This window comes from Protopterus annectens, chromosome 4.part0 (genome assembly GCF_019279795.1).
Source record: "Protopterus annectens isolate FY-2018-M chromosome 4.part0, PAN1.0, whole genome shotgun sequence".
NCBI lineage: Eukaryota > Metazoa > Chordata > Ceratodontiformes > Protopteridae > Protopterus > Protopterus annectens.
This window is the reverse complement of record NC_056733.1, coordinates 687,262,488-687,274,899: the sequence shown is the minus strand read 5'-3', so window position 1 is coordinate 687,274,899 and position 12,412 is coordinate 687,262,488. Positions and strand designations below refer to the sequence as shown.

The 12,412-nt window shown below is 37.1% G+C and overlaps 1 protein-coding gene across 1 annotated transcript in view; it reads left to right on the top strand.

The window, feature by feature from the left end:
- CAMKK2 (calcium/calmodulin dependent protein kinase kinase 2) overlaps positions 1-12,412 on the top strand; it is a 1,901,640-nt gene that overhangs the window by 441,567 nt on the left and 1,447,661 nt on the right. The gene's annotated exons all lie outside the window — the stretch shown is intronic.

The following is a 12,412-nucleotide window of genomic DNA, read 5'->3' as shown; positions in this document are numbered from 1 at the left end:
AAGAAATCCCAGTCCCTACATACCACACGCTTTAGAGACCTCAACCTCATTACCACAATCAACAGAACATGCTGGAGGGACAGGTTCCTCACCCAGAAACTGCCCATGCCCTGGAATAGACTTCCTATAGCTGTCGAGCAGAGCACCATGCTGTCCCTCTTCAAGGAAATCTTGATAAGTGGATAGGTAATAGAAAGTTCACCCGGGAATCACTCCAGTGGCTCTACTTGATAGAGGCACTGGGAACTAACGCTGGATGGCACGATGCCAGGGCATTTCTATGGGTTAGGTTTGTAAAGGCTTGGGGGGCATTACCCTAGTACACACTTATGAACCTATGAATGATGAGGAAATTTTTGAGGACCTGAATCCAGCTGGGGGTTCTTGTAGTACCAACATCCGTCAGAGTGTTGGGGTTGTCCCTCCCTCACTTTAATAGTGGCTTTTTCCCTGATTTGTACTTCGGATTTTGTAGCCCTGGATCCCAGTGGAATCTTCAAGGGGCAGCCTTCCTTTTCCTACTCATATCACACCCTGCCCCAATGGGGGTCTTTGGATCCTTGGTGCTCCCATCCTGTCACATCAGAGCAGCCACCCACCAGCAGCCTCAAGGCAGTCCAGATTGTGAACTCCCCTTCCACTTCAGAGTCCTGTCCAGAGCATTCTGCATGGGGGTGCACTGTAAACATGCATGCAAAAGGAGCCACGTGGACTCCCCTCATGTGTCCCTCATCTTATACACTGATTCCAATTAGGGGAGTCCACGTGGCTCCTTTTGCATGCATGTCCCCCAGATCTCCCCTTTAAGATGTCTCCTTTGATGAGATAATGGAGCTGCTGAGACCAAAAGGCAGGTGATCCTTCATCACTTTCCACCAGGAGGAATCTGTATGCTTTGAGGGTTTCACGTTTGGTGCCTCTGCTTTTTGGGTGGTCCCTCCTACTCAAGAAACTTGTGGATTTGGTTTCATTTTAACTAGATGTGGTTGAAACAGTCCCCTAGAAGTCCAACAAGATATTAGTTTCCCCAAATGATAGGCCATTTTGGACCAAGGGTCCCATGATAGACTCCATGGTGGTAGCCTTAGCAACCAAAAAGGAGCTGGCCAAGGAGTATTCTACTATCCACCCCCCCCCCAACAGAGAATTCAGGGCATTGGACAGGTTTGGAAAGCAGGTATATGCATCGTTGACCTTCACTGTCAGGGCGCTGAACTATTTGGCCAATGTAACACAATTTCAGAGGGACTTGATGAAGGAGTTATCCAAGTCTGTTGCAGAACTGCTATCCGCAGAAGGCAAAAAAAACAAAACAATGGCTACATCTTCCAGTCCCTGTGGAGTGTTTCAGTACATGTAATTTCTAATGGGGCTGATGGCACGTCTAGAGTAACAGGCACTAACATAGCTGTGCACTTACATTCCTAAATGTGCCTCTCCAGTTTCATGGGACACTTTAAGACATCCTGTATTAATGCCTCATATGATGGTTCCACTTTGTTTAGACCAGAGGTAAAGAAGTAATAGTGAACAGTATAATAAGACCATGTCTGCCACTGGAATACACTTTTCTACCCCAGTGGACTTTTTACAGGAATCAGAAATGGCGCAAGAAATTGTGGTGCCACAAAACCCAAGGTTTCACTCTAGATGCTTTTAGGGATAGGCCCCTCAGAGGCAGAGGGGAGAATAATCATAATGGACTTCACCCTTGTGGCAGAGGTGGACCACAAAATAATGGCTTTTGGGGTCTTTTCTCCGACAGGCTTTTTCAGTGCTCCCAAACGGTTGTCTGCTACTGATGGTAAGTCTCCTTATCCTTTATAAATATATATATATATATATATATATATATATATATATATATATATATATATGCAAACACATACACACATTTTGTCTTGGTGGAATGATTTAGTAAACAGTCCCACCATACGAAGGTACCCACAACGGCTTGAGGATGATTTCAGTTGAAAACAAAACCTCCTTTTCGTCTTCTTTTTTTTTTTGCACTGATTTCATCTCTCCATCCAGGCCATCTCTTCACTCAACAGAATAGGTCACAGATTCGGTCTGACTCCCAATAATATTAGAAAGTCAAAGGATATCTCATTGATTTTTTGTGTATGACCTAAAACTGTATATTTCATCTGTTAAACACCTGGAAGAGCAGCTACACATTGCTAAAATCTTTTCAGATGACATAGGAATGTCACTTGGTGTTGAGAAATTTGCAAAAGCAACATTTGAAAGGGGAAAACTGAAGATTCAAGAAAATATAAAACCTGGAGAGGAATGTGATATAAAAGGGTTGGAAGAAGAAGTATATAAATATTGTGTGATAAATGAAGGAGCAGTGATACAGCATGAAAAAATGCAAACAAACCTTATTAAGAAATCTTTTAGAAGACTAAAATTAATACTGAAAACTGCTTTGATATTTAATTTGTGGCTTTGGGATGACTGACTAGCCACAAACAGAGCTGGAGAAGTTTGACACGAAAACAAGAAAATTGCTTCATGCCATCCAGATGATATACAAGAACCAATGATTGACAAGATGTTAATGTGTGTGTATGTATATATATATATATATATATATATATATATATATATATATATATATGTGTGTGTGTGGGTGAGTTTGTGTATATATATATATATATATATATATATATATATATATATATATATATAATCTGTCTGAAAAGGTCATGGGCCTCCTTGAAATTGACTATAAATATAGGTCAGTGATTGTGGGATTGCATACAGATTTATTGACACTATCAGATCCAGACATATTGAAAGTTCTAAAACATGAACAAAGTAAGTCTAAGTGACCTCTTTGCCTAAGTTAGCAGAAGTGTTTAGGGAAAAAAAGCAGGAATGGAAATCCAGCCAAAAATGGATGATAAAAAAAAAAAATGATGGGAACAGAAAGTGCAAAAAAGCAAAAGAAAGAATACAAAGAAAGGGGGATCATCAAGAAGAGATCAGTTATAAAAAGAAATATCTTATTGAACAGCTGCATGTCGACCAAGAATTATCGTGCAAATGGCTTGGACAGTGTGAACTTAAAACAAAAGATGAAAGGTTAATATTGGCATCCCAAGATGGTTGATTACATACTAGATGGTTCATGAAATCCGTAGAAAAATTAAAAGATAAGATAAATGTAGGTTTTGTAGTACTGAACTAGAAAGAGTTGCACATCTTGTTGCAGGGTTCGAAATACTCACGGCTTAAAGTTTGTATACAGAAAGGCATAACAATGAGACAAGGTTGTTACACTGGAGACTTTGTAAATATTACAACATAGAGGCAGCTGAGAGACCTTTGAAACCTGAACTGCAAAGGATTGTTGAAAGTGATGAGGTAATGATTACGTGGGATCACCCCATACTAGCAGCTTAGAAGGTAGAAAAAACAGACCAGATGTTGTCATTCAAACGAAGACAGAAATAGCTTTGTTTGTTGAAATTGCTACATCCAGTGACTACAGTGACTTATGAACTGAAAATTAAAAATTTGTAAAATATCAGGACTTGTAAGTAGAAACTAGAACAATGTGGAATAAGGATGCACAGATAGTACCAGTTGTAGTAGGAAGAACTTGACTAATAAAAAAGAATCTTCAACCATAACTAAATATACTGATGATAAAAGTAACCTCTTATGAGCCGCGAAAAGAGGCAATTCTGGGTACAGTGTGAGTGTTAAGAAAAGCACTTATATCAAATGTCAAAGACTGAAGCAAAACTGATTTCATGAATATTAATTTTGCCCTGACTTAGGAATGGGAGCCATTCCCATCAAGGTATGTAAAAACCTAAGCATTTGGAGACATTAAACCAATGGAGAAAATGGGCATTTTTGCATATACTGTGGCACCTACTGGCATGACTGTAATAGTCATTGCGAACTGGAGGACGTCTTTTAACTCTTTTGCGCCCGTACTGCCATTCCTGCAATTCTTTGACCCACGCCTACAGCGCTATGTTAAATTCAGCAGTGTTCCTATCACACCCACAACCCTGTGAGCACTCCCCTCAAACACAAGTATTTCCCCCCTCATTCAATCAGTTAAATATGCATAATCACGATCGGGAGGATCTACGATTGTGCATGTTTAACTATATGCAAAAAAGACATACCTTGCCATTTAAAAAAAGAAAAATAAAAAACATTTTAAAGAACCTTGAACATAATTTTTCTGGTTGTTCCCCAGCATTCAAGTAAATGCTGGCAGCATATCCTGGATATCACAGATACAATGGCAACATGTTTCCTGCTGTCTGTGGATAAAAAACAGCAAAACATTATGTGATTTAACTATTTCAAAACAAAATCTAAACACACTCTATTATCTTGATAGCAATGTAGTGTGTTGTTCACTGTGCTATCCGTAGATGCATAGCCATCTGACATCACAAAAGACTGTCCAATCGGATTGTGAGATGTCTGTGTTAGTAGCAGACAGAACCAGACAGAATCACACAGTTTAATTGAAAAGTATCCGGTAGTACTTCTTGCTGTTCTACTAAGGACACTGTTGAGGTGACCTCCTCTTCTGTAGCTTCACCTGGGTTTCCTTTGACTAGAACCATTAATTATCACTGCTGGATTTTACTGTGGAGGATAACAAGTGGACTTTAGCATTTGGCAATGTCTCTGTATTGGTATCCACACCATGTGATTCCACATTTTAAAGAGAGAGTGGATGACTTATATATAATATGCTTATAGTTGTTAAAATCATTGCAGATTTATTTTCAGAATATTTGTGCTACAGTGCATACTTAAAAAAAATGCCAGATGTGTTCTTGAGGACTCTGGTACTGATGTGTGTGTGTGTTTTTTTTTGTTTGATTGTTATGTATGTTTTAAGAAGATTCGTGTTTGGCATCATGTTGACGTTGTTGCCCTTAGTATGCATTGTTAAAGAGATGTTGATATTCTTTTGGACTGTGAATTTAGTACAGAGTCATTGAAGATGAAATTCTTTGGTATTGTAAACGTGTTTCTCCCCTTAGGAAATTATGTGATGAGTTTGATGCTTGAACTGGTGTGGGGGGATGGAGGCTGATATTGATTTGCATATTTCAGTGTCTGCTATGTTCATATAGATAATATTACTATTAATGGCATGTAAGGGCCATTGAATTGTAGGGGACATATTTTATACTCCTATATATGTACAATGGTTGGACATTTTGCCAAAATTGTCCAGACAAAATGTGTTCTGTTTCATCTTCCAAATGAGAGTCATCCTGCATATATAAATTGTTATAACCCTGGACATTTGTGCCATGAATGTTCTGCTACTGGTGGTAAGTCCCTTTATCCTTTAATAAAACTTCTGCATTTGAGCGAGAAGAAAACATTTTGACCACTGCTGATTCAAAGTTTGTTATAAATACTTCTGTATTTAAGATTAAAAGATACCCAGCATATAGCTGGTAACATGTTAAACAGTAACTTAAGTTATTTTGATGTATTGCTTTTTGGTGTGTGTGTGTGTGTGTGCACATCTGTAAATTATTTATACAACAGGAATATTTTATTTATTAATTTTAGTTAACAAAGGTAGTCCGACTGGGCTTATGTCCCGTTTTCAAGCATTATCCACATAGTAGCACGGTGGAATAGCATTTCGTAAGACAACTCAGAGCATAGATAGGAATTTCTCAGCTGCCTGAAATATAGTGGTCTGGAAGCAAGAGAGTGTGATTTCCTTTTATACCAAATTATGTATATGTGCTATATTAATAATTTGACCCAAATGTAGTATATATGTTACTTCATGGTGAGACATGAAAGCTTGCATATTGTTGCAGTCTGCCGACTACCTGTTTGCAGATATTTATACTTAGTAATAAAACCTGCACATATGCATAAATCTATTTTTGTAACTATCTCAAACATTTTCAACATGAGCATATTGTGAAACAGCTTCTCATATGCCCAATCATATTAGAGGTCAGAAATGGCTTCTTAGACAAATGATTTACTTGGTATCAGAGACATTATGGGTTCTTTTCCAGAAATATTCTGAATATAATGTCTTGCGTTAGTAATTATATTAATAACTTCCTTTTGTAATACCTTTATTGAATTATCACCTTATTTCATAGGCAAATTTACATTTATACAAAAGTAATCAAACTGTGTTTAATTAATATTAACAAACATAATTCACATATATTGCTATATATCATATAACCTAAGCGACATTACATAAATTATTCAATTTCTGCACCTATTTTTAAATAAGAAACATCTTTATTAAACCATCACTTATGATATAAGCAGTCATACATTTATATAAATGAAAATGAACCACACCGACACAATCCTAGATGCAAGCATTTTACATCACAAACCATACTGACACACACCTAGTTGCAAACATTATGCATCACTTATAATCTACCCAATCATTTTCAGTCAAACATTACATAGCTGATTTAAGTCCTGCCTTCTTTTAAATCTCATTCCTCAACTGTATGTATTGTTTTTACAATTCCCATTTTTTTCTTGTGTAGTTTGCTCCTACCCTTTTTCTAAAGGTCTCAATTCCAGTTGTTATGTCTTTGTTACTGTATACACAACTTCTAGTATAGTTGGTTTACATTTTGATTTCCATTTTCTAGTAATTGCTTTTTTGCCTGCCACCATAATTAGACGCAGCAAGGCCTTACCATGGCTAGGCAATTCCAATTCTGTATCATAGCTCAGAAAAATCATCTCCCTCATCACACCAGTCCACTCTCCCAGCATCTCTGACAGTGCATCCCGCAGGGCATCCTTGAAGTCCGCCAATCTACCGCACTCCCAGAAAATATGTTACCAAATACCTCTTTCTTCACCACACACCTCCAGCAGTTGCTGTCTACCTGAGGAAAAATTCTCTGGAGTCTACTTGGGGTATAAAAATATCTATGTAAACATTTCCAAACAAATATTCTAAATCTTCTTGATTTTTGTTGCATATTTGGGAGACATAAATATATCCTCCCATTGTTTCTTTGTAAATTGCTTATCCAATCTCTCTTCCCAATTCTTTCTAACCTCCTCTGATTGATTCTTGTAGTTATCATGCATTATTTTGTATGTTCTACTAATTATTCCTTTTTTAATGGCAGCTTCTGTTCTAGATTCTACTAAAACTTCTACCAGTGCTAGTCTTTTGTTTAGGACCCCAATATGTATTTTTCTTTACCTATACTCTATCAGTCCGTGATAGGGAGGGCAATCTCTAAACTGCAGTCCAAATAAATTCTTAGCCTCTTCCCATTTTATTACCTTTCCCTCTCTAGTTAGTTGATTCCAATACCTTGGTTCCTTTGCCAGTTTTCTCATAAATTCCAGCAACCTCTTGCCTATTGTCTGCATCCCTAATTGCAGTCATCCATATCGGCAGAATCTTCTTTCTCCATCCTCGTATTGGCTTAGTTCTTAGAATATTTTCTGCTAATTTATGGATATAATATTCTGTATTGATTATTGTTATTCCCCTTAAAGGCCTGCATCCAAAATCTCAGTCTCTCGTTTCCTGAGGCCCCCCCCCCCAGTTTCAACATCAGCTCTTTCCATTTTGAATTATATTTTTCTGCTTGTGCTATGTATATCTGTATACTTAACTGTGTAGCTCAGAAATACCCCTTCAAATTGGGTAATCCCACTCTGCCCTGTTCTGCTGGAAGAATCATCTTAACCCACTTGACTCTTGCCTTCTCCCCCTCCCAGATAAAGTCCTTCAACTCTTTATTAATTGCTATCCCCAACTTCTCCTCTGGTTGATAAAAATGTCCATGACCTATGTATAAGACTACGGGGACTAAAAACATTTTGACTACTTGTATCCTATTATCCATAGCCATATAACAAAACTTCCATTTTCTTAGTTTTTGTATTATCTTTTATTTAGTTTTGTCCCGCATGTCCTTAGCTGCCATACCAGAATATTTTTTAATCCATACTCCTAAATATTTCATTTAATCGTGTCTCATAAATATGGATATTGCTGAACCAATTTGTATGTGGTACTTAATTTACCGCTGTTGCCTTTGTTTTAGCTTCATTAATTTTGTATCCCAAAAAGATTTGAAACTATCTGAAAATGTTCTACAACACTGTAATGTCTCTTTCTGGTTTTGTTAGGTATAAAATAATATCATCTGCAAATAGAGCCAGTTTTTCCTATCATACCAATGATATCCTTGAATTTCTGAGTCCCTTATTTTCTTTGCCAGTAGATCTAAATATAATGCAAATAACAAAGGGGAAAGAGGACACCCCTGCCTGGTTCCTCTGCTCAAGCAGAAATTGTCAGAGAGGACCCCACCCACTGTAATATTTGCTACCGATCCTTCATATGTCCTCCTAATTAACCTTATAATTTTTTTCAGGAAATGCAAATGCTTCCATTGCCCTGCTCATAAAGTCCCAGCTGACTCTGTCAAGTGCTTTCTCTGCATCAAGACCCACTAACAGTAAAGGTATCTAATTACATTCTGCTTCTCTCTGGATCATCAGTGTTTTGTTAATGTTGTCAAATGTTTGACTCCCCGCCACAAAACCACATTGATCCATACCTATCAATTTTGGCATTACTTTTGTCATTCTCTTAGTCGTTATAGACATGAATACTTTATAATCATGGTTTAGTGTTGACATTGGCCTGTATGAAGCTGAGTCTAATGGATCTTTACCCTCTTTAGTTATTACAGCTACCACTTCTTCCAAGATGTTGGTACTTCTCCGCCTCTTAAAATACTGTTAAAACCTTCTAGATCTTTGTCAGTCTTTTCCCTCCTAGCTTCTAAACTTCCGCAGGAATACCTTCTATTTCTGGGGACTTTCCTGTAGATTGGTTATTCATCACAATTTTTATCTAATGTCCTCCGATCTTAGGGTTAGTAATTGAGCCTCATCTACCTCTAACCTTGGCATATTTAATTCTTCCATAAACATTTCCATTTGTATCTTTTCTTGATTTCCATGTTTCTCTGCTTTATATAGACTTTCATAGAATTTGCGAAATAGTTCTAATACCTCTACAGGATCTCTTGTTACCTTCCTTGTTATAGGCTGCCTAAGCTTGGTGACAGCTCATTTTACTTTCTTTTGCCTAGGTCGTTGTGCTGAAAGTTTTTGTGCTGTAGTGTTATTATCAGCAATCCTTCTAAGCTTGTGCATATTATCGATGTAATCCCTTATTTTCTGCTTAGCATTCTGCAGTTGATCCTCTTCTTGTTCTATGAGATTCTTCCTATTCTGCAATACTTTAGCATTTCTCAGTTCCTCTAAATAATTCTTGTTACTTCTTAACCATAACTCTTTCTTTTATTTCCACCCAGTTTTTAAACTCCATCTTAATTTTATCCCATTCTCTAGCTATATTTTCAGAAGAAATTTCTACCCTGTCTAATAGATCCTGAATAATCTCTACAACACATTCCTTAAATTCCTCTCTTTTCAACAGATAGGTTGGAAAGCACCAGTGTCTCATTTTTATTTCATTACCCTGTGTTTCTGTTTTAGTTATCATTGGCGCATGACCTGAAATACTTATTTAGTGCATTATCAAGACCTTCAGTTAAATGCACATGTTCCTGTGAAATGTAAATTCTGTCTAGCCTAGCCCAATTTTTCTATCTTGGCGAATAATATGTCAGTTCACTCTGAACTCCTATTACTGAATTCACATCTTCCATGCCAAATATTTTCATAAAGTTCTTCAAATATCTACCCTTCTTTGTTATACTTTCCCTTCTGGGCCCCCCAGACAAATCTTGACTCTTGCAAATCACATTCCAGTCCCCACCTATAAGTAATATTCTTAACTGAAAACTGATTATTAAACCAGAATTTTTTTAAGCCCCATTATAGCAGTTCTAGGAGGAATATAAATACATGCTAGTGTAGTCCTCCTCCCTTGCCAGTAGCCCCTTAGCACTACATATCTGCCATTATTATAGTTTTATCCTCTTCTATCACTATTGGAGCTCCTCTTCAATTAATATAAGTACTCCTCTTTTCCTTTGCCCCAGGTATTCCGATGAAACACCATCCTGAAAAATTTTCTTTATCAAATTCACATATTCAGTTCTTTCTAAGTGTGACTCCTGTAACATAGCTATTTGCACTCTACACTTTTAATATAGTTCACTACTCTTTCTTTTTTGTATTTATCTGTGAGGCTGTTAACATTTAAAGACATTACAGAAAGCATCATTGCATTAAAAAGTTATTATTCCCACCTTTTATGTATGACACCTTCTATATGTCTAGTTTCAGCTTTTGTGTTACTTGCATTTGACAGGTTGAACTTTTATACAGTTGATTCTTGTCATATCCATTTGAGTCTATGTCACATCTTACAAAACTTTTTGTTTTATTGAAAGCCCTCAAACAAAAACACACACACCCCAATACCCCACTAAAACCTATTAACTTAATAGTAACACACAGAGCTATGTACATCTTCAAGTACTGAAATTTTACTTTCTTAATAGGAACAAAAGTCCCAAACTGACATCCACACCCACAGACTTGAGTTAACCTAAAAGAAACATTAACCATGCTAAGAGGCATTGTGCAGCCTGTGCTTCTACTAAGTGCTAATTGTTTTTGTCTTTTATTTATAACTGTCCCAGCTGGGAGAACCCTGAATGCTTTCAGAGAACATTGTAATCTAGACAATTTCTCTTCTCATTTCTTATTTTCCTACAGCCAATCGCTCTCCACCAGCCTGTAGCCAGTTTCTCTTTATCACATTGTATCCACGGAGACACAAGAGCCAGGCAGCCAGTTTCTCTTTATCCGATTGTTTCCATGGAAACATGAAGACTAGGTGCAGAATTGCTAATGAACATGCATGTTTTTGCTAGGAAAAAGCATCATAATAATCAATATTATTTTTCATTTACCTGCTAACTCTTAAAACATGTTACTAAATCAATCTAAGGTCCTTATTCCAGTCATTTCCCCATGCAAGAATGAGAAAAAGCACATTAATTTTTCTTTTGTCATGCTTCTTTTAATTAGGCTTTTTAAAATTGTATTACCTACATTTCTTAAAACTGAGCAAGAAGAGAGAAGGGAGAAAGAAAATAAATCATCAGCACCCGTTTACAATCCCCATTACACTTAAAATAACTGAGGAAGCTTTACTTTATAACATGCAGAGAAAACCATACACCACAAAAATAGTGCTAGGAAGGAAAAAATTCTTTACTTACAGTTAACTTTCTCTCCTCCCCAAAGCAGAGTCCCCCACAAGTCAAACAAAGTCTGAAAAAGTCCAGTATTCCAGATTTTCTTGTTTGTCATATTTGACACACATAATTCTTCCATTGTAATGCCACATTAAGTTACTGGTTTTATTACTGTTCATCTCCATTTCCCAAATTCTGTTACTACTACATTTTCAACATACCCTCAGTTCTTCTAGTCAGCTCTCGTGCTCCCTTCTTCACTCCAACATTTTCCATTGAAACACTGGAAAAAGTTCTATAGGTGCAGTCTCTGTGTGGTCTGTATTACCAGAAGAACAAGAAGAAGCAGAATATCCTTGTTTTACAGCTCTCTTTTGTTGGGCAAACTTTTGTATTTCCTGCTTAGCATGTACTTCATCAAAAATGATTTTGTCCCACCAGGGAAGAATGCTTTGAAGACAGCTGGGTACATCAGTTTGAATCTCACACCTGTGTCACAGCAGTCCATGAATAGTGGAATAAATTTGCTCTTCTCTCTGATATACAATGAGTAATCATTCTCCACAGACACTCCACTATCTCCCACTTTTAGTACTCTGTCCTTCTACCAGAGTTTTGTCAAAATCAACTCTTCTGTTGGTAGAATTGCATCTTTACTATTAAAGTTCTAGGTTGCTTTCTCATAGCCAGGTTTGGAGCATACACATGATGTGCCCTTTCAACTAACAACAAATGCTGAGGAATACCAGTCCAGTTGCTTATATGTGCTTTCATAAAATTAATGCAGTCTGTTCCTTCCAGCTTCTCGGGTATAGCTGAAAATCTCAGGCTTTCCTCACATGCTCTGTCCTCTAACGCTATTATTTTTTGAAACAGCTCTTCCGAACAGTTTCACATTCACCAAACCTTTTCTTCATTTTGACCTCTGATTGTTACAGCTTATAACCTCATCTGAATATTTGATCTGATGTTATCAATCTTCATTTAATCATTGACCTGTGGGTTTGGTTCTGAATATCAGGACCAACTCTGCCTTTACTACAGCCTGCGACAACCAAAAACTCTGGAGCGTAAGAGTTAAAGCCTTGGTATAGAACTTGTTAGCAAAACTAAGCTATCATGTTGACAATGACAAATGACCAGGAAGAGCAGATAGAAACCCCAATCCTATGTTTTACCACACTACTTAG